General features: G+C 42.1%; 1 protein-coding gene across 1 annotated transcript in view; it reads right to left on the reverse strand.

Annotated features, from left to right (window-relative positions):
• Window positions 1-13,109, reverse strand: part of LOC126176729 (zinc carboxypeptidase-like) — a 138,411-nt gene extending 125,302 nt beyond the window's left edge. Inside the window, exon 1 of the mRNA XM_049923897.1 lies at window positions 13,084-13,109. The gene's annotated coding sequence lies outside the window, so the exon portion shown is untranslated. The remainder of the gene's footprint in view (window positions 1-13,083) is intronic.
• Between the last annotated feature and the right edge of the window lie 14,669 nt (window positions 13,110-27,778).

Genomic DNA, 27,778 nt, shown 5'->3' on the forward strand with positions numbered 1-27,778 from the left:
TGTGGATTTCGTAAGTATATTGATTCCCTTCAAGGTGAAAGAAGAATTGTGGTTTGTGTAATTTACGTGGCTCTGAAATATTATTGTGGTAGTCAAATACGAGCAGCTTTTCAGCAAATGGAGAATGGAACGGAAATATGGATCCTTTTTGTAGTCTTGATTGATGTTGAGCCAAAGTCTAAAAAATTATTCTGCGTTAATACTTGTCCTAGAAAAGCGACGTTTATGTGTTTTGCTGATGCTGTGAGCATTACAGCTTACTGTTTTCGCTGGTGCGGGATGCACTGCAGCCTATATGATTTGTACTGAGGAAATTTCCCTCTTGAATGTAGAGGATGATTAAATAATTTTGATTATGGGAACGAAGGAAAGCTTGGTTTAAGGTAATAATGATAAAGCAAAACATTTGTCATTTAAACTACAGGAGGATTCGGATCTTTTGTGTCTGTTGTAAGTTCAATATGTTAAGATGATACTGTTTTACAGAATAGAGGTGACCACAATTTTGCCATTCATGAGAAATGAATCCAGAATAACCACCACAGGCGAAATAACTGATTTGGAAGCGAAAGGTAACGTAAAGAAGGGACGAAATCGCAGCAAAATGGGTAAGAAAATGTAATATAACCTGTATAATGCAAATATTTTTAACCTTCTCAGAGTCATCTGCGTGATTAATTGTTGTGATAACGTAATTTTAGGTGAAATTTTCTTACTGTTTTATGTGTGAATATATGAGTATGATAAATGTATAATTGCGAGTCTCTTTTCAGGTGTGCGAACTGGTATAAATGTTTTGGCGTGTAAATAACCATTGTTCTTTTTAATGTGTGTGTTTAAGGAAAGTTCTCCATATTTATCATGTGACAAGACGTATGCCGCGAGCGTCAAGAAGAGGACGAATTAGAACAATGTTGTAGTGGTATATACACGGTGTTGAAATAGCATTGAAGTAGCTTATTGGGTTAACTAGTAGTGGATAGAAGTAGAATATTGAGTAATGCATGTTTATGGGTAGTTAGTTTGTAGAATAGACAACAGGTGTGCATGTATGTGTGTGTAAATAACATGTGAACCCTATGCTGTCCTGACCTATACTTGCACAAGGCATAATCCTATTCATTTTAGTGAATTAATAAATAGCATTTGATTTATTAAAACGTAAGTGAACCACATTAGTGATGTGGATTTAAATATTATATTGTCAGTTTATTTAAATTTTTATTTTTTATACTGTCAAGTCATTTCACTTTTATTTTTTTTTACATTGTCAAGTCATTTAAATTTTATTTTATATTGTCGATTCATCTAATATTTTTATTTAAAAAAAATATTAAGTCTCACTATGTTCTTAAAAATTGTGAAAGACAATACTAAGTGGTATTATGTATGACATTGTGTAATCACATAAGGATGATGAAAAATTTCTGTGAATGCAGTTGAGAACCTGAAAGCGAACCGGCAAAACTCTTAAGAGACAGCGGGAGCAGCCGGACTAGTTGTAAACTGGCGGGTTTCCCAGCGGGACACGCTGTCATCCGGGCCACTTTGGGAGCGCGGCCGACAACAAAAGGAGAGTAAGCGGCAAACACTTTCCCTTGTACCTGGAGCTAATGGGCGGCCGCCCCGGGCGACCTTTCCTCGAGGCGATGACCTGAGATGGGCGAGCGGTCCACCGCGCGGAAATCCATCTGCTGGCAACGCACCACACGCACGCGACCGTGACGAGACGGCCGCGGTGAAACAACACAAGGGGCGTGGAGCCTTTTGACAGGTACTGCCCAGAGAAACTTGCAGACGTCAACGACGCCTATCGACATTTCCTGATGGATGCCTACTGTCAAGCGACAGTAAATCTTGGTTCGATGTTCTCTGGTCGCTAAGGGTGGCACAAAAGAAGAGCCATTAAGTGTCATCCTTGCCCAGGAATATCAACCTGGCGTGTCAAACGAGGATACCGCACGAATTTGACAATACAAACATGGAACCAAATCGAGATGTACGTGACACGAGAGAAACTTCATGAGAGGGCAGAGACGGCGGGATCGCACGCAACAGATGGACAAAAATCCCTACTGATAGCTGCGGCAACGAACCCCCCCCCCCTTTCCCTTATATTGTGCCTCGGAACAGTGGAAGTACTGAGTGTGTCAGTGAACAGTGATTATACGGTTCTTAGTCCAGTGCATATACGTGTGTTTCTGTCAGAGAAACTCTGACTCGTGTGTTTTGCAGGAGTTCGATTTATTGGTGTTTATTAGACTGACTCTTGTACTTTGCAGGTGTTCTATTTATCTTTTTTAGACTTTGACTCTTGTATTTTGCAGGTGTTTTATTTATAGGTGTTTTTTTTTGTTTTAGATGTTGACTATTGTACTGTTTTATTTATCAATGTTTGTTTTTGTGTGATGTATTAGATTTGTGATATTTTGTTTCGTAAATTCATTGCTGTGGCATTGCTTCGTTTATCAGTCAGATAGCTTTTTATTCTCATTGAACTGTGATCGATTAGCCTTTGCTTGGGGCATATTTACTGTGAGGAACCCCTTAAGGGTAACAATCACATAATTATTGTAGTTTCAGTATAATGACACAGTGCTCATTGTTTGCTAGCTAATTGAAATATAGTAGAGTGATTAAATGAGTGCCACATAGTTATTTTAATTCTACAAATTATTAGTTTTATACGATATAGAATTTTTTTGCGATAACCACTTTGTAAAACATGTTTTTTCTCTTATCATTTCGTTGCTTTTGCAGATTGTGCATTGTTATGTTCTGCTTTTTAATACCGATGTTATTTGATGTTCTTTTTTTTAATTGCTGTGGCACCTTTGCTATTTTCATAAATTTTGCTTGTTAATAAACAGTCATAAATTTTCCTGTGATCAGTTGGCTCTTGCAGTGAGCAAATACTGGTGAACTCCATAAGGGTAACAACCAGAAATTGTTTTCATATTAATGACACAGGAACCATTGTTTTTACTTGCTGACCGAATTAGGTCTACACTACCTTTTAAATAGGTGTCACAGATTGTATTCTTTTTTTCTGTATGAAATTGGTAGATTCTAAAGATGTGTTGAAATTATTGTGTTTTAGCAAGTAGCTGGTGTCCTTCTGCCTTTTCTTTTACACTTTTGGTTTAAGTAGGGTGTGAGAAGCCTGCTTGGGAATGTCCTAGCATGGCCAGAAAATTCCCTGCACAGTCTTTTCCCGGAGCGTTGGGGTTATGAAAGGTCTCTGTTGGATTCCTTTCATGTTTAATTTCTTAAATCTGTTGCCATTTATGGAATAAATTCCTCTTCTAAATGTACTGTGGCGTTTCTGACTATCTGGGAGGAGACTGAGCAGTGGAACGTGTTACTTTTACACATAAACAAGAACGATCTGTCACACTACTACACTTTAAAGCACAGTTTATATGTAATTCTTATATGTAATTCATGTCACACAGTCTCATACGGAACCTACATCCGCTTTCTTTTATATACTGTATATGATAAGATACTGTCATCCCCCTTCCCTTTTGTGTGAGAGGATGAATGAGCATATGTATTTCTAATTGCATGCTTGAGGGTAGCAGACAAGGCTGTCTGCTAGAGAACAGTAGGACCAACGTCGGAACAGGTAGCTACGCTTCCTAAAAGCAAAGAGGTTTCTATCCTTAGTATGGTCCTGTCCGTCCGTTGTCATGTTGGTATAGGAAGCTGCCCCTCTGGCCACTTCCGTTGGTCTTTGTGAGACCGAGGAAGCACGCTGGGCGGTAGGCAGTTGCTGTGTGGCCGTGGCGAGCGTCTGAAGTGGTAAGATCTCCGGCTAAGCGCGTGTCTGTTAAGTCCGTAGGACAATGGATTTCTTAAGTTCAGCCTAACTGAAAATTTAATCACCTTGATTTCAGGTTTAGCTCTAAAATATCTAATGCTATCTTAAAGTGCAGCGGAGTGTAATTCTCGTGTTAAATTCAGATTATTTTGCGGTAGTTGCTTTGTTACTACTTTGTGAGTAAAGTGGAACCACGTGTTGATCAGTAACTCTAACTAAGTTCATCAATCTTAAATGCGAATGTTTGTGTGATTATAACGTCTCGTCTTGACTATTTTTTCAATATAGCAACTTTTCTTTATGTTCAGCTCACGTGGGGTGTACTTTGCGAGACCACTACCACGTGCTTATATAACTGTTTGACCCATCAGGTTAATAGTAAGACGTTAGTAACCAGTTCAAGGTTTTTTCTTTTGTCAAGTGCTTTTCGATCTAATGTATTTTAATTATCAAAATTATTGTGGAGTTGTACGCTTTGTGTAAACCAAGTTGACCACGTGGAGCATGTGGTGTAATCATCAAAGTAGCCCTCAGCTATTCTTTTTGCGAAGACTTCACAAAGAGTTAATATGAATTTAGTATACCAGTGTGTGGTAATTACATGACGGACAGGATTGTGGTATGAACGTAATTTCTTTGGGTAAAAACTGAATCTGTTGGTTGTGGTTAATTTCTTCTTGCTTATGTTTCAATGTTCTTCGTGTGTGATTTTATGAATGCAGTGTTGTATACAGTCTCCCAATCTTCGCCCCATATTTTATGTGTTCCGTAAGATTACAATCTCACATTCTTTTCAATCGTAAATAAGGCACCAGCTCAGTTATAACTCACGTATAATATGCTGAAATTTCAATGAACAATCTTAAAATAAATTTCCAAGTATAAACTGATTTCTTTCTTTTTATTTAAATTCTCCTTTTTATATATATATTTTACCGGTTTTGTATGACTATTAAAAGATTATCATTAGTGTTAGTCTGCTAAATATCTGATGAAACAGTTGCCCAGTAATCCACGGTTAATGTCCCCAGACAGATCACGGCTTTTAACCCACTTTCATTGTCTATTAGCTCCGATTTCAGTATACCAAAATTAAAGTAACAATATTACATTTCAACATACCAAATTAAAGTTGCAACGTTACAACCTGCACGGCGCCAAACACGCATACGACCATCATTGGCACCAAGGCAGAAGCGACTCTCATCGCTGAAGATGACACGTCTCCATTCGTCCCTCCATTCACGCCTGTCGCGACACCACTGGAGGCGGGCTGCACGATGTTGGGGCGTGAGCGGAAGACGGCCTAACGGTGTGCGGGACCGTAGCCCAGCTTCATGGAGACGGTTGCGAATGGTCCTCGCCGATACCCCAGGAGCAACAGTGTCCCTAATTTGCTGGGAAGTGGCGGTGCGGTCCCCTACGGCACTGCGTAGGATCCTACGGTCTTGGCGTGCATCCGTGCGTCGCTGCGGTCCGTCTCAGGTCGACGGGCACGTGCCCCTTCCGCCGACCACTGGCGACAACATCGATGTACTGTGGAGACCTCACGCCCCACGTGTTGAGCCATTCGGCGGTACATCCACCCGGCCTCCCGCATGCCCACTATACGCCCTCGGTCAAAGTCCGTCAGCTGCACATACGGTTCACGTCCACGCTGTCGCGGCATGCTACCAGTGTTAAAGACTGCGATGGAGCTCCGTATGCCACGGCAAACTGGCTGACACTGACGGCGGCGGTGCACAAATGCTGCGCAGCTAGCTCCTTTCGACGGCCAACACCACGGTTCCTGGTGTGTCCGCTGTGCCGTGCGTGTGATCATTGCTTGTACAGCCCTCTCGAAGTGTCCGGAGCAAGTATGGTGGGTCTGACACACCGGTGTCAAAGTGTTCTTTTTTCCATTTCCAGGAGTGTATTAATCGACTAATGTATATTTGTGGCGTTATTTTCACTGCGAAAAATAAGCAATATTTATATCTGACATACAGCTGATGATACTGTTTCCGTTCACGCAATGATAGTGCACACCAGCTTCTTTTTTGTGTATAACTACAACTCGAAATTTGAATAAATTCTGTTATACAACGTAACCAGTAAGTCCAGTGGCTTGATGCCGTCTTCGATGTCTTCCTGTCGTATTCCAATGTCTTTATCACTATATCGTTGTTGTCCCCTATATATTTTCCGCAATTTATTTTCTATATTTGGCAACGGCCTTGCCGCAGTGATAACACCGATTCCTGTCAGACCGCAGTTAAGCACCGTCGGGTTTGGCTATCACGTGGATGGGTGGTCGTCCGGGATGCCGAGCGGACTGCACTCAGCCCTTGTGAGGCCAGCTGAGCGCTAATCGATAGAAAAGTGGCGGCTCCGTCCCCGATACTGACAACTGCCGTGAGAGCGGTGTGCTTACCACATGCTCCTCCTCCTCCGCATCCAGTGACGCCTTTTGGCTGAGGATGACACGCCTGTTGGTCAGAAGCGTTGGACCTTCCGAGGCCTTTCGAACGGAGTTTAGAGTTTTTATTTTTCATATTTAAATTCCATGCTGATTTGCTCCTTCCATGCTTCAGGAAACTATTTCTGTGTGTCTGATACGAGGTTCCCTCCTGCTCTTTTCTATGCCTTTACATTTCGTTCACTCGCTGCCCATATAATGATATACCAGTTTCCTATAACACCTCATTCCAAATTTTTCCAGTTTGTTCTTATTCTGATCTCTGGATCTTCTATAGAGGTACTCTCTCAACTTCCTTCTCGCGGTCACGTTATTATTTCATATAACTGGAGACATCTTTACAATCTTCAATGCACTTCTTACTTCTCCTATGCTTCTGACACTCCAGCTTAATATTGTTCCTTAAACAAAATTCCTTTCCCTTCGTTGCAATTGCATCTTCGCTAATTTAGATTCTCAGCAATATTTACGCAAGTTTTAGAGCAAAAATTGACCAGTCAGACACCACGAGTCGTTTACGACATATCGTATTTCGAAAAAGTTCCACACCGGCACTTGTTTGTGTCCTAGCAGTAGGTCGTGAGTGGACGATGAGATTTACCAACGCAGAAAACGCCGACGTGCTCATGGCGCGCAGAGAGTGTCGGAAGAATTCAGTTCGTTCTTGTACGGTGTATGCGGCAAGATATCCTAACAAACGTCAACCACTTCGGCAATAATTTACCAACCTCTTCAACCTGTTAAGTGAAAGGTGATGGTGTAACACCCAGAAAACGTAACAGATGGAAACAAGTGACAACAGAAGGGGAAATTAATATTCTTGTTGCTGTTGCAGCTGATCCGCACGTCAGCTCCCGCGCATTCGCACGAAGAAGTGGCATGAGTCAGGCAACTGTCCTAAACGTGATGAAGCCACACTACCAATCATGGCCAGGTAATCCGCCGGAACATGCAAGTTTGGTCTATTGAAAGACCCGGTAGGCTCCCTCAGGCAGAACGTCAGCGTTCGTGGAATGCAAATGTGTTGTTTGGGACAGTGAACCATCAGTCAACCTCAGCACGGATGCTGGAAGACGTACCTCTGCAGACTAGGTTCAATCTGTGGTACCAGCCATCAGGCTGTCCAGCCCTTAGTGCACGAAGTATTATAGCAAGTTTTCACGAATTTCTCTAAGTCGTTGGAGTGGACGCAGAGGACCTGCACCTTGGCTGGCGCGTCCCCCGGATTTGGCAGCTGTACTCTTTTTTCTGTGTGTTTGGGGGAGGGGGCGGAAGTTGAAAGACGCTGTCTACAAGGACTTACCATAAAACCCGATGATATGATAGACATATTACTGCACTCTGTTCGGACGTCCTCGCTGGAATGCCAGCACGTGTGCAGCACCCGTTCGTACCAAGCTCTTAACTCGCAGCTTGTGTTGCCGTTGTCAGTGATCATTTTAAACACAACCTGTGATGTTTAATGGTCTCGTTACTGGTCCGAATACTTACAACCAGTGCATGCACTTTTGTTGTTCTTTAGTGTGTGGAAACACAAGTATTCTACAAATGCCGGTCTGAAAACTTTTCAAAATACGGTATCTCGTAAATGACTCGCATTAGAATCCTGCAATAAATGTCTGACATTCTAATTCGCCGTAGTTTTAACTTGTTAATGTCACTATGCATTGTTCCATTTAAGAAATTGTATGTTTGCACAAAATACATTTTCTACGTATTCTCACAATCTGTTGGTCGGTTACCAGTACGAGCCCGTGACTATTAATCTATTCTGTGAAAATCGCACGTCAATAGAATAGTCAATTTCCGCAACATTTACGGTACAATTTTTAGGTGATTCACCACGTATAACTCTTGGCGTGGACAAGATTCAGTAACTGAGCAAGTTGGATGGAGAATTGACTGTCTCACTACTCAGTGGAGCCAGTTTTTCAGGAAGGCATGTGCGCCAGAGGCAGGGTTGGCGCAACATGTCGACCACTCCTCTATGTTTATGTGGCGGTGAGTTGACAGCTAGCAACTTTCGTCTTCCTTATTCCTTGGCTTTGCGGTGATGCCCTGCGCGGGGCTCTCGCTCTCAGTGCCTATTGTCGGTGATGATTACTTTGAATATCCTGCGCTGGCGTAATATTTGTAGGCTCAGATCATGCAAAGAAAATCTTATGGTTAAAGATTTGTGCATTGGTTTGCAAGGTAAATCCAGTCAACATGGAATGGGTAAAAGAGTATGTCACCGACACGGGAAGGAATGTAGGGATCTGACACGAAGTGTGTAGTCGACAGTAGGTCGCCATGTCTTCAGAGCCCTAACTAACCGTCTCTTCTGATACCTCTGGTTGCTCGATGTCTCATCACTGTCTCTTCTCCATTTGACATCTCTAATTCATCACTGTCTCTTCACTATTTTCCTGACCCACCAATTGTTTCCTAGAAACTCCTGCTTCGCAGTTTTGTTACTCGTCTCCCTCATTCCTCCAGGGAGTTGAGTTTTCCGTCGTATTGGCTTGTTCATTGAAGAGGGCAATTTGCAAACCTACCCAACGACCGACTGATATAGCGTAACAACGCCTTCCAGTCTACGTGCATGGTGAAAATTTCTGGCATGTGAACTATACACTTTCATCTCATTATCACACTGTGTCTTGCTGTGGCAGTTCCCAGTGCCGGCTGCAATCTCCCCAGCACATTGTTTCAAATATTGTTGTCCATTCCTGAGGTGTCAAGAAAGCAGTCACATCACAATAAAGCCACTTATTTTGAGAGGGGGAGGAAAAGAGATAGTAGGGTGTTATTTGTTTTATATTATGACTTAACATCAGAAGTAAAATTGCTTAGCGCAGGCTATAATAATGATGTCAGCAAGCATGCAACAGTAAGCGATTTTATGGGGTTCTCTCAACGCTCATTTAATCGACTATTCTACGATTTCGAAATTGTCTGTTTTCACTGCACACATATTTGTTGATTTTGTATTGATATTCTTGATACAGGCATGCGGGATTCCACTGGAGATTGAGTTATGCGGCATATTTGGAATAACTGATGAGAATGAAGGGTTTTCAGATCACAAAGGGAGACTATTATATAAATGCATGATACAAAAGAGTAAAGGGCACCTAAATTATATTACTAAACTCTGTCTTGTGACGTGAATTAAATATAGGTCTCATAACATGTAATAGGCAAGGGCACAGGGAAGGCATTGATTCTGCTGGGAGAAAAGCCAGTTTCGTGGTCAAGACGGCACAATAACATAACAGCTAGGATAAAATTCATGAAATCCATGCACACGCGTCACAAGCACCAAACAAAATCTACTTCCGCCAACAAGTCTCATGGACCCGTTCAAATACCAGACAGATAGAGCAGAGAGCTAACATCAGTACTGAATTCGGGACTACCAGATAAAATCGTAAATTTGAGTGCGATAGAAAGTCTCTCGAGCATATTGGCGTACATTTAGTGCGAAATCTTCTGTCCACCAATGTGTACAGATTTAATAATGGCAGCTGCTAACTCAAGAACACGTGGGTTGAATTACACTCACTGAGTATACTCAGTTAACGAACTAGCCTTTTAACAACTACTCACGTGTGATAAGCGAAAATGTTCAACTAATATGCAAACAAAAATTTCTGCATACACGTATAAACTGTACTTAACAGTTCTGTAGCCTTTACTACTTGTGTAATACTTGGTGATTCGTTGAACAAAGGCTGAGACATTTTACACAAGAACTACGTGTGCCTAAGAATGATGGTTTAGTACACAATTCGGTGTACAACCCGTGCAAGACTACAAAATTCATGGAGTGAATAAGCAATTGGCAGAAACCTCATACTGTTTAAGTAATTCACACATCTTGCTCATCCTGAATGAACAAAGCGTATCGTAAACGATAACATTCAACATTCGAAATTCAGCAAAATGAAGTGCAACAAGATACTGCAGATAGTTCTCAAAATAAAGTGTAGCTGAAGTAGATTAAACGCCCTTATAAACTGCATTAACTCATTCTGATATCTTCCTGTCCTAACAAGACTACCAGAACAAGTCAACTAGGCTCATTAAACGGACATTATTGTCACGGACTGGAATGTCTGGGCTTCATTCAAGTGTGACCTGGAAGGATCTCTCTTGCTGTTTGTCCGGCTTTTTGTGGCGCTACCACTAGCAAAGTGAGACAGTTACTTTAATGAAGACATCTTTGCTGGATTTAGTGAAAGTTGAACATTTTTTGCAGAGAACTTATTGCAGCAATAATGACCACTAAATAAATACAAATCATTAGCTTTCGTGGTAGCACCTGTTTTGGTAATATAACTTCTCGATTTAGAGTTCCGAGAAAGTCTCACACACTGGTTCTGTTTTAATATTCCCTCTCGTTTACAGCACCCAATGACAATGTATTATTCTCCTTTCTATTACAGATCTTCTGTCTTGTATTGGCTTTGTTCATCCTTTACACATTTACAGTCCTAGGCCACTCACTGAGTATAAAATGTTCCAAGTCTTGCCTATTTTCTGACGAAAGGACTTCAACATCTTTGAAATCTGTGTTTATGTCTGTTTGACTTCTGTTATCATATCCATCATGTCAGCAGCTTACAAAGGTGAGACATCAAACTGATCGCCTGATCCGAAAAGCATGTCTGCACTGGCGTGTGCACTGTTTTGAAACTTTCTGGAAAATTAAAACTGTGGTCCAGATCAAGACTCGTTGCCTTCTGCAGGCAATGCCCATACTGGCTTAGCTGTTCAGGCAAGAGTGACAACTGTTCATCATAGCTTTAATCTATCACAGTTTTAGTCTGTCAGGAGATTGAAAAATACTACACACTTTGCTAGGGAGTGTAAAGATTCATTGAAATAACGTCCACCGTCTAAATCGTGATGACCTTCATTCCAAAACTGCCAGTCCAGCTAGGTATGTAGGAAAGTTTCTACAAAGTCTGGAAAATAGGAGAGAGGAACAAGAAGGACTGAAGCTACTAGGACTTTATCAGGGTCTGTTCATCTTTTCCTCATCCCTTCCTCTTTCCATCTCTTTCTTCATCCATTTCTCTCTCCATCTCATTCTCACTGCACTCTCTTTCCTTCTTTCCCTCTCTCTGTCCATCCCATCCCTCCTCTCTGCCTATCTCCCACTTCCTCCCCTCGTTATTGTCTCCTTATTCCCCCTTTACGTTTGTCCATATCTTCCTCCTCCCCAGTCTCTGTCTGTCTCCTCCTCACCCTCTATCTGTCATTTCCTGCTCTCACTTCCCTCTACCCATTTCCTCCTCTCCTCCTCTCTGACCATCTCGCCTTCCCTCTCCCTGCCCATCTCCTTCTTCCCCTCTTGCTTTTCCACCTGCCCACTAACCCTCTGTCTCTTCCTCTTCCCATTGTCTCTGTCCATCTCCTCTTGACTTCTCTTGCTTTTCCACCCGTGTGCTATCCCTCCCTATCTTCCATCTGTCTGCTAGACCTGCCCCCTCCACCATCTTACTGACCATAGCTCATCCCATTTCTCTCTGACCATTTCCTCCTTCCTGGTTCTCTTTCCATCCCCTCCTGCACCCTCCCTCTTTCCATCTCCCTCTTCCCACCTCAAGTCCATTTAATCCTCCCTCCTTTACCTATCCATCTCCTCCTCCTCAATCTTGCTGTCCATCATCTACCTCTCACCATAAGACCATATCTTCCTCCTCCTTTCTCTCCATCTTTATCTCTCTTCTCTCTACTCTTCTCACTCTTTCCACCTCTCTCTGTCCATCCCTATGACATAATAGTAAGTAAATCGTTTACACAGTCGTCGCCCTCTCTACCCAACAACGTCTCAAGGAGCGCCTACAGGCTGTTCTCCAATGTTATATCTGTTCTTCTGCAGCACACGTTTGAAAAGAGTCGCAGTGCAGTACTCAGACCTTTCTGGGGTTGTTAAGTTTCCACTAAATTTGATAATACATTACTGAATACAGATTAGTAGCGATTATAGCTAACACAAGGAATGGACATTAACATGATCTATGTAGACTACACTATGCTGCACTACACTGCTAGACGGGAAACACATTCTTACACATTCTGTATGGGAAAAAAAAAGTTCTTCCGAGAGAGGTCACTTACCCCCACCACAAATACTGCTTCCTCTTTAGTTTACCGACAGGTAACACAAACTCTGAAGGTTTATTATTGGTTCCCACTGACTTATTTTAATAAAGGCTACTAAAATGTAATGTCCCTATATGAAATACTTTTTACAACAACTCCAGATTCACAACGAACTTGTACGTCACTTCTGAGACTTGTCTACAAGGCGAATGTTCTTGTCCTGAAGCATCATCTTGCGATGTTTTTTAGACATGAACTCTCAACAAAACTTGAAAGAGATGCACTCAGCTTGGAACAAGCAATATGCAGTTTCCATGTTTATTGTCAGAGAATTACTGTAGTGAGAAACTGATAACAATGAGTGAATCCTGACAACACAAATCAGGCCACATAACAAATACATAAATTAAGTCAAATATCTAAAAACACCCGAAAATTATCTTTCGCTAGTCCTGCCTGATAACCACAATGGTTGAGATATTTTGACACTAATCTTTTGTGAATGGATTGTCATGAGCAACGGCGCATGCTTAATATGTATCATGTTGACAGAGATTGAATCCAGAGAGAGCCTTTATGCGTCAGTTGGCTTCAATATTTATGATACATTAAGTTTAATCTCAAACAATATTTTGATTACACAATGACATTTTATACAAAACTGTGAAATCGTCATAATACAGCTAAACAACATTCGATTACTTACAGTACTGTTCTTCGTCCAGTTAAGAAATCTGTCTCTAGAGTTACTCTTATAATATCTCGACTCTTATACAACGCACAAAAATATCAGCCATTTACGAACTGTCTTTTTCTGATTAGATAACACTTATCACGTCAATAGACTCAATTAAGTACCAGTGGAAGACAATGAACTTTATTTCGTAACGACACATTGTATTCATATAACTGTATGGACAGACCGCCTCCTTACATGTGTGGTCAGTGTGACTGTCTGCCATGTGGAGGACCTGTGCTCAGTTCCTGATATGCAAGGGATTTTTGCTTGGCTGTGGGACTTAATAGGGGTAGTGAGTCTGGCCATGCCAACTTGAATGAGAAGTAGCATCTCCAAGGTCTGCAAAGCCGACAGCGAAACAGTGTCCCTCTCCAAAGTAACAAAAAATACACGAAGTAATCCCCATTACAACACAAACAACAAACAATGCCGTGTACAAAGCGGAACAAAGTTCACGAAACAACACAGAGGTTTAAATTTATCCATGTTATATGGATGTTGTTTTAGGTCTGCGACTGTATTATAAGATTATGTGGAATAATTTTTATTGCTGCAGTCACTTTTTACTAATATTTTATTAGTGTAATGCATTTTGGCAGCATGCTGCCATCATCAGGTGTATTTTACAGTTACCTATACATCAGGTGATAGCTTATGTACGTTAGCTGTGTATGCCAGTGGACTTAAGAACCGAAAAATAAACCTGTATGGAAGGATAAAACTGTTACAGTGTGTACATAATGTGAATAGCATGATTAGGTAATATATTAATACGTTTTCTTACATTTCTGTTGGCGATTTCATTTTCTGGCACATAGAGCACAGTAACAAGTAACTCACAACTTAGCATTTTCACAAACATCTGTTTACATCTTTCCAAAGAGTTTTAAAATCTAAGATAAACTACTTACAATTTCAATGACTTAACATCTTTCCAGAGAGTTATGAAATCTTATCTGAACTACTTGCAATTTCAAACACAGTAATATATAGCTGTAGTGAAGATGAGGACTTCTATTTGTATGTATTCGCAATTTGGAGAATGTTATATGGATGCTTAATGAAAACTATTCCGTCAATGAAAGAAACATTTCCTGTTGCAGAAGTTTTTGAAGAAGTTAACATTTTTACTTTCACGTTAATCATTTCACAATACATCTCTATGTGCTGTGCCATGAATGAAGATTTCCAGTTCTTCATATAAGTCCATTTTGTGTCCCTTATTCTTTTTATGTAATATATGAGAACATTTGCAATATCGTGGAATGGGTGGCCTGTGTCTTTTATGTGGGTAGCTATTGCCCATGTTACAAAATTACAAACAAACTTTAACAGATTCTAACTGTGACATACACATAGACTAAAATCTACTCAGTAAAAAACAATCAGCAGCTAATAGACGAAATTGAAAACGTCAACATTCCTCATTCAGCCCAACTTGTATCATCTGACATTACAAACCTATACACTAACATCCCCACCCCGAAACACTGAAATCATCAGTTCAAACGTCATAAAACATCAAAAACTATATTTGCCCGAAATTACTGAATTCATGGATCTCCTTGAACTAATACTAAACTACAGCTATTTTACATTTTATGATAAGATCTACATGTAATAGAGGTCTTGCAATGGGATCAAACCTAGCTGGTACAATTGCCAACATATACATTAACCACCTTGAGCAAAATACTCTTGCTAAAAAATCAAGCTCTATGGATAAAATAATTTACTATAAACGCTATGTTGATACATTACTCCTGGTAGATGGTGACACAAATGATATTAGCGACATACTCGACACTCTCAATAAACAAGATAGAAATATAAAATTCGCAGTGGAATCTGAGAGCAATGGTAGCATCAATTTCCTTGATCTAAACATCAGTAAAGAAAACAACTAACACATCTTCAAAGTTCACAGAAAGGCAACAGCAACAGATACCACCACACACTGCTCATTCTGTCACCCTACAACACACAAACTTGCTGCATACAGAGCACTAGGTAACAGAGCCAACAATATACCAATCGGTAAATATGCTCATCCTGATCAGCTCAGCATAATAAAACAAATACCTTTAGCAAATGGCTATTATGAAATATTAATTGATAATATTATGCAAAAAAGGAAAAACAATAAATAACCACCTTCCATATACGAAATTAAAAAGAAGCCCATGGCTTGCATACCTTTCACAGGCAAACTCTCCTACAAAATAGCAAACACACTCAGACCACGCGACATTAACATTGTCTTTATAACACACAACAAACTGCAACACAAGCCGAGACACAAAATACACACACAGACGGATATACACTCACAACCAGGCATCTACAAAATAGTATGTTACACTTGCAGATCCCTCTATATAAGCCAAACTGGGAGAGGCTTGCAAACAAGATATAATGAACACATAAATGCTTACCACATTAACAAAATAGATCGCAGAATCAAGTCAGTCACCAGGAAGTTTCACCTCCCGACCTGTTGCCAGTTATGCAGCCTGTTATTTTCGTTCCACATAATTCAGCGTGACGCATAAACACAAAATTTTCGCAAACTCAGCGAGCAGCAGCAGCGTTTAAATCCAACTGAACCAGCCATCAGCGTTCTACAGTCGTTTCAGGCAACACCTATTCAGCTGACACCTCTTCCTGTTACAACAAATTTACCTAATGGTATCGTCCGGGGTCATCAAGGTTTAATCGTTGATCAATGAAAACGCATTCTAAGAGCGAACATGTATGCTGCTAAGCAAGTTGTCACAATGTGACCTCAGTGTATTTGGTAAGTGACAATAAACCAGCACTTCCTACCTGTTACTAAGTAACAGGTTAAAATGAACACTCTTCCTCACTTGGCAAATGGAAGTGAATGAAAGTCTCCATGAATCAATGTATATTCTAAATTTAGTGAAATATTAGTCTAACGACCTGCTCGTCTAGTGTGACGTGCAGCACTCTAGCTTGTGAGAAAGGGAGGTGAGGCAGATTGAATACACTCTTTGTGTCAAGATCAGGTGCCAATCCGAGTGTTGATTTAGGCTGTTTCTCACGCTTATTTAGGATAATGTTGGGTTGGTTCCAAAATTCCGTTTGAGAGAGTATGACACACAAACTGATAAAATACGATGACATAAAGGACGAAGTTTAAATGATTCACATACGACTTCCTTTCCTTGTGTTACCTTAACGAAAGTGGCTTCAGGAAGAGCAACCAAGTTAAACAAGAATTCGGAATTTACTGAATCCTATGAAAGTGGATTACTAGACAGGAAAAATAGTACAAAAGAGAAGAAAGGGAAATATTAGTTACTGAAACGCCCGCTAAATCACGCATGGCTAACAGGTAATTAAGAGTGTGGAAAGGGCCAAGGGAGTTGCGGTCGGATTCATTACACAATTGTAAATTATTACCATTTAGTTCACAAATACACTTTTGAAAGAATTAAATTTGCTTCGCGGATGAAGGCCTCCAAACAGATGCTTTAGGATAAGTTCAATTTCGAAAAGACATGACACACAGATTTACGAATAAGATAAATCGTATACATATATTGAAGCGGCATACGAAACGGCGGAAGGCCGCCGGAATAGATCTTCAAAATTCCAAATATACTATGATGGTTACTCAAGGCATAGGGCCACAATTTTTTAAGATGCTAACACGGCTGTCGGCAAACAAGGTGCACGGAAAGAGAAACAAACGCAATAAGATGGCTGAAGGCCACAAAGTTAAAGTCTGCAAATTAAGGAAATATATATTGAAACAATCGATAAAACAATACATTAAAAATTTCCTTTTTCGATCACCAACGGCGGAAAGCCCACAATAACTTGTAAAATCTTTCGGAGGAAATTACAATAACCTTTCAAGAGCAGAAGACGATAATGTTTTGACTTGAAAGAAACTCTGAGAACATGTTTCCAGGGCTGAAGGCCCACAACTATCCTTGCAAAATTAAAATATAAAATACAGATAAATCACAACAGCATTAACACTGCCAAAAGGGTAATTATGAGAACGGCACTCAGGAGTCTGCAGTGGATCGGTCTGCCCTCGTTCACTTAAGCGAGACAAATGGTGAGTCCAACTACACTTAATTCGTGAGAACCCAACCAAGGTATAGTCACGGATTGACCGACCAACCGCTTGCTTGCCACGACGGAGTACACGAGAATTAAAGGTCCCCCCAAAAAAATTACAAGTATCACTATCTCCAAACAAATGCGTATGTGACCTGAGCTGCCAAAACTACACACCATAACAGGTGAGTAAAAGCCACTGCCTAAAAACTACGTTAGCGGCCAGGACGGGTAACCAGAACACTAACGGCCACAAGGCAGAAAATTCCGTTGGTGCACATGACTATGGATACATTTATTTGGTGAATTCCACCTCACGGCGGCTATCTCGAACGTTTCACTCGTTGTTGCTCACAGGAAAACCTCCACAACAGCAACGCCGGAACCGACAACGTAACGCTCAAAACCACTCAACCTTCACGTCCTGGGTAGGTAAGCGACGATGCTCGTACCGATCGGACAGATCCAGACAGACTCTTAGAACGCGCAGAGACCACCCGCGGGTCCAGTCGATTGCGCCGCACGGAGATGTCCTCGGACCAACCCACCGACCAACAGTCCATCAAAAGTCAGGCCCGACGTAAGTAATGCGTGGCGGCAACGGTCTGGCGGGCGATGTCCAATCAGGGCTCACTGCTGCTGCAAACCTTACACTGGCTGGCCCAGGCTGCGCTCCAGACGCGTTGCAACTGACTGCCAGGGTCCAACTCACGACCCGAACTGTCATCAGTTCCGGTTGGGACGCGACAGCGATCGGACGTGTCGGTACTTCCGCGTAGTCGTAGCGCCGCAAGCCGTGTTTATAATAATTCTTGGATTGTGACCTGGGATATCCTCAGTGCTTCTTCACTACCGTCGTACACAAGCTTCTTAATTTACTCACAGCGCTCCCGACCGCGCATATAGTGCAGTTATGGCTCCCAGTGTACCACGTAAAAATACCCTGTGTTTTGCATTTGAGAAATCTTCCAGGAATGTGCAACCGAGTTCTCTAGAAATCCATGACTGGATAGTAGATATTATTGGCATCACATCCGATCAGGTCCACACAGCATATTATGACATGGCGGAATACTGTTTCTTTGTGAAGTTTTTGGACCAGATACAACTGGAGAAAATTTTGGTGAATACTGGTGGGAAAGCAGTGTTCCGACATCGTGATCAGTCGGTGAGTACAGTTTCAATAACTAACGCTGACTTTGAGTATAAACAAGTGCGAGTGTTCAATTTGCCACCTGAGGTTGAGAATTGTTTTCTTAGAGATGTCCTCGCCAAATACGGTGACATCCGACAGATTAGAAACGAAAAATGGTCGAGCCGTCACAAACTCCAATGTTATAGTGGGATTCGCTCAGTTGACATGGCCGTTAAAGTCAATATCCCATCCTATATAATGGTTTGTGGTTATAAGGCTCATGTCATTTACGAGGGGCAAGTAGGTACTTGTTTCATCTGTAACACGAGTGGCCATTTACGAGAGGATTGCCCACGGCGAGTTGTCGTGCTTCGAAACAATCTGCAACAACGACAGAGATTAACATTGGCTGATGTCCTAACTCAAAATCAGACGCCTTCTGTGACTGACTCCCAACCGAGTGCATCTGTGTCAGAGGACAACGATCTCGGCAACGGCACCTTCCCACCCTTGCCTCAAAAACCCGTGGCCAGTCACCCCTTAGCCACCGGTGTTGCATTATCTGTCGGTAACAAACGACGACGTACTATAAGTGACGGTAGTGGTTCCGGCGAACAGGCAGTAAAAAATCACACCGAAGACGCGGAGCCACGGTCCTCCAAACAGGACACGCATGTGTCGGATGGCTCAGTTACGACCCGCCAAATTCCCATTCAACCGCCCGACGCAGGAACTGTCAATACGAGTGCAGCCGAGTGTTTACAGCAATCCGTTCCGATGCCGCTTGCCGACTCGCCGCAGGTGGCCAACACACAAGTGGCGGCAGTCAGTCAAATGCAACTCGTAAACACGGCGGATGAAGCACGCGGTGTAGAGCATAACATAAACAGCCGCCAACTCGAAACTGCTTCCACACAACACGAGGACCCGGACAGCTGTATACAAACAGCCAGTGCGGCTCCAAACAAACACAGTGAGCCTACTGACGCCGCGTCTTCGGACTTGCCGTCACCCGTTCCGAAGCAAGGACTTTCACATACTGCTTACAGCCATGACTCGCCGACTCCGCCGTCTTCAATGACACTTCGGACGCCTTTGCGACGGCAAAATAAAGTTAAACCAAAGGACTCCGTGGCTCGAAGTAACTCAAAAAGTAAAGTCAGCGCAAAAACTGGTACAAAACCTGCGGATGTAGGTTCGAAGTCCGACGGTGAGATGGACTGGGCTTCCTACGCTTCCCATCACCCACAAGTCTCGGACGATCATGAGTCAAGCTTATAAGTTTTTGTCCCTGAATATTAATAGAGTTAGGACAGATTTAAAATTAGCAATGCTACGGCAGTTTATCTACGAGTCCGAAGCTGATATAGTTCTGTTACAGGAAGTGTCTATCTTAAGTTTTCATGTATCAGGATTTGCAACAATCGTAAACACCGTGGCGGACGGGGGTACAGGTACGGCCATTCTATCACGAGACGGAATCCCAGTGAGCAATATCGAAATGTTGGACTCCGGTAGAGGCATAGCTTGCCAAATTTTTGATGTCACCCTCGTCAATATCTATGCTCCATCTGGAACGACCTTAAAATCAGAAAGAGCTAACTTCTTTAAACAAGACATCATATACTTGCTACGCCGCAACCCAACCCAGTTGATAATTAGTGGTGATTTCAACTGTGTGATCCACAGGAAAGACCAATCGCCAAACTTTAATTACTGTAGGGAACTACATGATCTGGTGCGTCACCTGCAGCTGAAGGATGCGTGGGAACTAAAATTTCCTACCCTGGTAAAGTACACGTACCTGACCACCACCGCATGTAGCCGTCTAGACCGTTTGTACATCTCTGAGAACATTTGCCAACATGTTCTGGACGCCGATGTCATTCCGGCAAGCTTCTCCGACCACTGCGCCCTCTGTGTCACAATAAATCTGGACAAACAGCATACTAAATGGCATAGGATTCCGTGGAGCCTAAATGTTTCTATTCTCGCCGATGCCATGCTACAAGATGTCATCTCCACGACATGGGCGGATTGTCTCAAGCAATGCTGCAGATATCCGAGCAAGATAGCCTGGTGGAATGCTGTGGTCAAACGGAAAATGCGATTATCTTTAAGGAACTACAGTTGGCAACGGGCGCAAGATGTCAAACGCACGATTGATTTTTACCAAACAGTTCTGCGAGAGTTGTATGCGACTACGACACCCACCAACACACAGCTGACGACCATCAAACAAATAAAGGCGAAGCTTATAGGCATAAAGCGAACGCAGCTTGAAGGACTGAAGATCAGATCTAAAGCAAAATCGCTTCAAGAGGACGAACTAGCATCGCTGTATCACCTCATAAAACATTGTGCCCATCGCAAGCGAGCTTTTATCGGGGAGCTGGACACAGATGATGGACTCCGTTTGACCCGACAGAGTGATATTCTTACGGCAGTTTACCGGTACTTCACGGATCTGTACTCGCAATGCGATACATATGGTGATGACGGCGGCGATATCGTGAGTGCTCTGCCCACCGTAGTCACGCCTGCGGACAACTTGGCGGTCGTACACGATTTTGCTCCAGACGAAGTCCTTGAACTGATTTCTGGCTCGCCATCAAATAAATCCCCTGGCCCTGATGGTTTGCCACGGGAATTTTATGTGCGCTTCTGGCCCATAATCGGACACGCATTTACAGATGTTCTCAATGAAGTGATGCGAGGGAGTGACGTGCCGGCCGAAATGAAGGAAGGCAGAATTGTATTGATACCAAAAAGCAAACACCGAAAAACCTTAGATAACTTCCGACCTATTACTTTACTCAATTTTGATTACAAAACCTTCGCCAGAGCACTCAACAGCAGATTGTCTCCGTTAATGAAGCAAGTGATTCACAACCATCAATCATGCATCCCTGGTCGCACTATTATGACGCCCCTTGCGGAATATAGAGATGTAATAGCCATAGCGTCAGTCACTAACGTGAATCTCGCATTGCTGTTTATCGACTTTTGCAAGGCTTTTGATCGCGTCCGCCACGAGTACCTCCTACAGCTACTGCAGCGGTGTAATTTTGAGCAACGGGTTATAAATATCGTGCAACATTTCGTCACGGGAATTACAACCAAAATCAGTGTAAATGGACAGCTTACTCAACCCATCGAGCTCCAAAGAGGAGTGCCGCAGGGGAGCCCTCTCTCCATGATGTTATTTGTTTTATCACTCGAGCCGCTCTTACGCTCTATTCATGACAAACTTGCAGGCCTTTCGATCGCCGGGACGTCCTTCGTGGTTCGTGCTTACGCCGACGACGTCGGAGTGTTACTGCGCAACGACGGAGACGTATCAACCCTCAAGACCGCGGTAGACGAGTACTGTCGTGCTTCCGGTGCTAAAATCAACGCCGGTAAATGCACCTTTGTCAACATTCGAGGATTCGACGCAGTTATTATACCTTGGGCGAAGCGTGTCGAAAACCACACCACTCTGGGGATGATTATCGACAAATGCCCGCTAAAAATGAATGCAAAAAATTGGAAGCAGGTCACCAATAAAATGCAAGTTGCCATCTATGAAAACAATTGGCGGTCCGTTAACATTCTCCAACGCATACGACTCCTCAGCAGTTATATATTCTGTAAAGCGTACTATATGGCCCAACTGTTTCCAGTACCCAAAATGCAGGCCAAACACTTGATGAAACTCTCTAATAGATTTATCTGGCAAGGGCATCTGTTCAAAGTGAAATACACCACGCTGACGTCTTCCAGACAGGCCGGCGGACTAAACATGCCTGACATTAACCGAAAGTGTACTGCGTTATATATTAAACGAATCACCCATTTGTTGGACGAGGAACCTCTCAGCGTAACCAGTTGGCTCTTCCGAACCTTACAACCCACCGATACGCGTCCACCCATTGATGTAGGTAAAATACATTACAAACTACGACATGTCAAGCAGTTTTTTCTTGAAGTAAGCTATATTGATGGACATTATTTCACACAGGATTTAACGACGACGCACCTGTTATTAAAAAGATGGACATCTCCAATAGTCCGAAATCCTATCGAACTTAGATACCCGAGTGTTCATTGGAAGGCAGTTTGGGACAACATAAGTTTAACCATCCACACTGCTGAAGTGGCGTCCACATGGTATAAAGTGGTAAACGATGTTATACCCACAAATGAAAGGTTGCATAGAATCGGTTTAAGTGACAGTGATAAATGCGTCCGCTGTGGCCTGGTCGATACCTTACGCCATCGCTTCACTTGTGGCGGTCATCTCATTAACTGGAAATGGGTGCAGCAGAGGCTGGGCCTGATTACCCGCAGCAGCCCAGCCAGCCACTGCACCGACATCCTGCTCTGGCCGTACGCGAAACATTTTCCCGCTACCAAGAACAACACCGTGATGTGGATGTTAGGACAGTTTGTGACATATATCATCATCCACAATAGTGAAGATAATCTCATTAGTTTCGAGGCTTACATGAGAACGGCACGCTGGAAGATGAAACGTTACCCGAATTTCAGGAAGATGTTTGCTAACATGTTGGACATCATTTTTGAAAAACAAGGCGTAGGATAATTCTCGATGCCGGTAATGGCACAAATCACATGCAAGACTATGTAGCGAACAAAATACACAACGAGTAAGGGGTTATACCAGTTCCTAGGACTACTCCCGACTTCTCAATGGTGTAATTAACTTCATTATGACGTTTTCATTAATTTATGTACCTGTGCATCTCTTGTTATCCGTTTGTGTGCTCCAAATGACTTTGAGTTTGGACGGTTATGAATCAAATGACAGAACTGTCATTCCAGTTAAGACAATCAATTATATATATGTTTGCGTTTCGGATCTATGTCTCTGTCTGGACTGAAGAGGCTACTATTTATGTTCTATTTTGTAAGCTTACAAATGGCACTATATTGAAATGTGTTCTTCAGTCTATTGTAGGATACAATTCGTGTTGAATCAGTTCCAGCACTTCAATATTTTGTTTTTGTGCTTATGTATATATATGGTTATTTTAATAAAGAAAAAAAAAGGACGCGTTGCAACTGACTGCCAGGGTCCAACTCACGACCCGAACTGTCACCGTGAACTCTCCTCCTCGCACCTTCTGACTCACCCCACAACAGATGACAACCCGGAAGTAATAGCAGCCTAGAAAAGATGCTATCAGAGGGGATATATCGATACGCGCTACTAGCGTCAATGATGGTCAGGCAGAACAGCAACTCAGCAACGCCAGTAATTTAAATCAACGTGGTGAGATGGAAATACGTTAAACCAGGGTGTAAAATACCAAATGGTGGGACGGCGAGCCATGCAGGGCTCAGTTACATGTTCAGGGTTGTGGAAATAACGAGAACTGATTATGTGATGTGAGATTCATTTGCTTAGAAAACACTGCTGCGATTTCAGATTTCTTCTGCTGGGGTATTACGAAGTAACAGTGGAAACACTGAAAACGGTCCGAACATTATTGGATATGTAATGTTTCTGCAACATGATAATAGTTATTGATAAACTGAAGTGTGCTGTTTATAAATGAGATATGACCTTACATATACGACTATATTTCAGCATAAATTTGAAAAATTTGTTATTATATACCGAAACATTAACAAGTTATTGAAGAATAGGTGTGATAAAATTTTAGTGCTTAAATGTTGCTAAAGCCATGTCACACTAATACATCTTATAGTAATGAAGTATTTGTAATCTTCCACAAATCAAATATGCGATTTCTGTCTTCTCCTTTAAATATTACTATCATTGTATTCATATTGATTTTCTGAAATACTAGTATCATATAACTACTTTCACTTCAGCTTTACTGCCTATAATGGACAAAGTTGGAAGCATTCTAAAATGTCTTCCATGTACACGAAAGCCCAACTAGCAATATTCAGCAAAACACGGACACTATCACAGTAGATTCCACTTTCATCACGAAAGTTTATCGGAATAAAAATCTTTTATTTCCGTCTATGATCACAAAATTGTTAGGCCCTTAGACTCCGGTTTCGGTCAGCAATACTCATCTTGAGATATGTTTTAAAATATCACGTAATGTAATGAACCTATAGGATTGTCACAATCGTTAGGTCTTTAAACTACTGGTTTCGGGCAGCGATCACCATCTTCAGATCTGTTTTAAAATACGTCCTAATATAATGAAGCCATAGCATCATCACTATGGCTTCATTTTATTAGGACATATTATAAAACAGATCTGAAGATGGTAATCGCTGACCGAAACCAGTGGTCCAAGGGGCTAACAATTTTGTGATCGTAAACGGCAATAGAACAAAAATATTCTACACTTTCTGAATCACTGGTCTACTCGTGACAGTGTTGCAGCTTGTGGAATGTTTATCAGACTTGAATAAATTGAAATGAAATGATACAAGGAAGGAAACTGTCCAACGAGGCGTACCACACATCACCTACAAGCAATATACACTACTGGCCATTAAAAATTGCTACACCAAGAAGAAATGCAGATGATAAACGGGTATTCATTGGACAAATATATTATAGTAGAACTGACATGTGATTACGTTTTCACGCAGTTTGGGTGCATAGATCCTGAGAAATCAGTACCCAGAACAACCACCTCTGGCCGTAATAATGGCCTTGATACGCCTGGGCGTTGAGTCAAACAGAGCTTGGATGGGGCGTACAGGTACAGCTGCCCATGCAACTTCAACACGATACCACAGTTCATCAAGAGTAGTAGTGACTGGCGTGTTGTGACGAGCCAGTTGCTTGGCCACCATTCACCAGACGTTTTCAGTTGATGAGAGATCTGGAGAATGTACTGACCAGGGCAGCAGTCGAACATTTTCTGTATCCAGAAAGGCCCGTACAGGACCTGCAACATGCGGTCGTGCATTATCCTGCTGAAATGTAGGCTTTCACAGGGATCAAATGAAGGGTAGAGCCACGGGTCGTAACACATCTGAAATATAACGTCCACTGTTCAAAGTGCCGTCAATGCGAACAAGAGGTGACTGAGACGTGTAACCAATGGCACCACATACCATCACGCAGGGTGATACGTCAGCATGGCGATGACGAATACACGCTTCCAATGTGCGTTCACCGCGATGTCGCCAGACACGGATGCGACCATCATGATGCTGTAAACAGAACCTGGATTGATTCGATTTGCCATTCGTGCACCCAGGTTCGTCGTTGAGTACACCATCGCAGGCGCTCCTGTGTGTGATGCAGCGTCAAAGGTAACTGCAGCCATGGTCTCCGAGCTGATAGTCCACGCTGCTGTAAATGTCATCGAACTGTTCGTGCAGGTGGTTGTTTCCTTGCAAACGTCCCCATCTGTTGACTCAGGGATCGAAACGTGGCTGCACGATCCGTTGCAGCCATGTGGATAAGATGCCTGTCATTTCGACTGCTAGTGATACGAGGCCGTTGGGATCCAGCACGGCGTTCCGTATTACCCTCCTGAACCCACCGATTCCATATTCTGCTAACAGTTATTGGATCTCGACCAACGCGAGCAGCAATGTCGCGATACGATAAACCACAATCGCGATAGGCTACAATCCAACCTTTATCAAAGTCAGAAACGTGATGGTACTCATTTCTCCTCCTTACACGAGGCATCACAACAACGTTTCACCAGGCAACGCCGGTCAACTGCTGTTTGTGTATGAGAAATCGGTTGGAAACTTTCCTCATGTCAGCAAGTTGTAGGTGTCGCCACCGGCGCCAACCTTGTGTGAATGCTCTGAAAAGCTAATCATTTGCATATCACAGCATCTTCTTCCTGTCGGTTAAATTTCGCGTCCGTAGCGCGTCATCTTCGTGGTGTAGCAATTTTAATGGTCAGTAGTGTACAACATAATATTGCTAACTAGGGAGTTAAAACAAAATACATACTGACACATACCACCTGATCCACACGCTGCCAGTCGGCGCCGAAAGTCCAAGACAACAGTGAAGGGAAACTAAAAAACAAGGTGGTGGTGGTGACGTGAAACTAAAAGAAACTCAAAATGATGGTGGAGGGGGAAATTTTAAAAAAATCAGTACGTCAGAACCAGCTCATTTGTGTTTTGTACCCGACCCCCATCCACCCATCACAATTTCCTCTCCAGTCAGAATCAGTGTAGTATTAAAATGTATCAGTCAATCACAGGATAGTATTTTAGTTGAAATTTAACGCAAGGTTGTAATTCAGAATAAGCGAAAAATCAAATTTTATTTTCTTGCATTTTTTAAAGGTATGAGTGTCTGGAATTTTGGGACGAAAATGTCTTTTAACCCGCGCGATACAGAAGTTTCTACAGTCCATTATTCGACGCAGTGTCATGTCCGCCGTGGGGTGCTCTCAGCCGGTGACGCCCAGATCAGGTAAAAATCTTGTCGTGTCTTGAAGCACGTTCACAAAATGATTTATATTGCAGTACTCATCCGAACATATTCGCCGAAAGAGCTGACGGACAATGTGTGCACACTGCAGAAGGCAACATATCCAGCTCAGCCAGATCGGCTTTTCTCGCCAAGAAGAACGATGGAATGGCTGTCCAGGAACAATCAAAGTTAAGAGGGTCCTGAAATTGTAGACTAAACGTAAGTAACGAAAACACTTTTTTCTCAAACTTTGATCAAACTTGATCAAAATATAATATTTGGCTGCTATATCGGATTACCCAGTTTGAATTTAGAAAAATCTAACTTTAGATTTGCGTTCAACTATATCAAAAATATTCGATAACATGTAATTTTTATGCAAATTGAACTAATAATAAATACAAAAGTTTTCTTTAAACTTTAAACAGATTTTTCTCGAGAAACGATTTTTCAAAACTGCGTGCAGTATAGAAAAAATCCGTTCACCCTATTAAATTCCACATTCGACCCCAAAAATTAAGCATTTCTACTGGGAACTTATATGTATAATATATAAAATTTGCTAATATTAACTACTTTTTGTAAAGTCGTAAAGAGTGCCACAAATCCCCAAAAATCGAACTTAAGAGTTCGAGTTAGCACCATATCGTTAAATTTAAGGTTACTTCGTTGTGGTTAGGGATAAGCTCCCATAAATTTAATGTAGTATCGAATGATGTTATCCATTTTTGATTTCAAATAACTCCTGAGGAATTACACTCCCTGCAGTCTGCGTCCTTCAAACTCGCAGGCCTTTGATCAAACCATAGTCATTGGCGCCATTTTTTTCTTTCTTTTTACTGAAAATCGAAAATAAAGTTCAAGTACGATCGATCTTACTGCAGAAACAAATCCTTTGAACTTCTTTTCATTGTCTCAAAAAATTTCCAATCTTTGCCTACTTTTTGCTCATTTGAATGAGAACCTGACATTAAACGAAATCACAGTGTAGCCACAGAGCAGGCTACTTGACAGGGCTCAAAAGTATCAAAATAATC

This window comes from Schistocerca cancellata, chromosome 3 (assembly GCF_023864275.1).
Source record: "Schistocerca cancellata isolate TAMUIC-IGC-003103 chromosome 3, iqSchCanc2.1, whole genome shotgun sequence".
Classification (NCBI taxonomy): domain Eukaryota; kingdom Metazoa; phylum Arthropoda; class Insecta; order Orthoptera; family Acrididae; genus Schistocerca; species Schistocerca cancellata.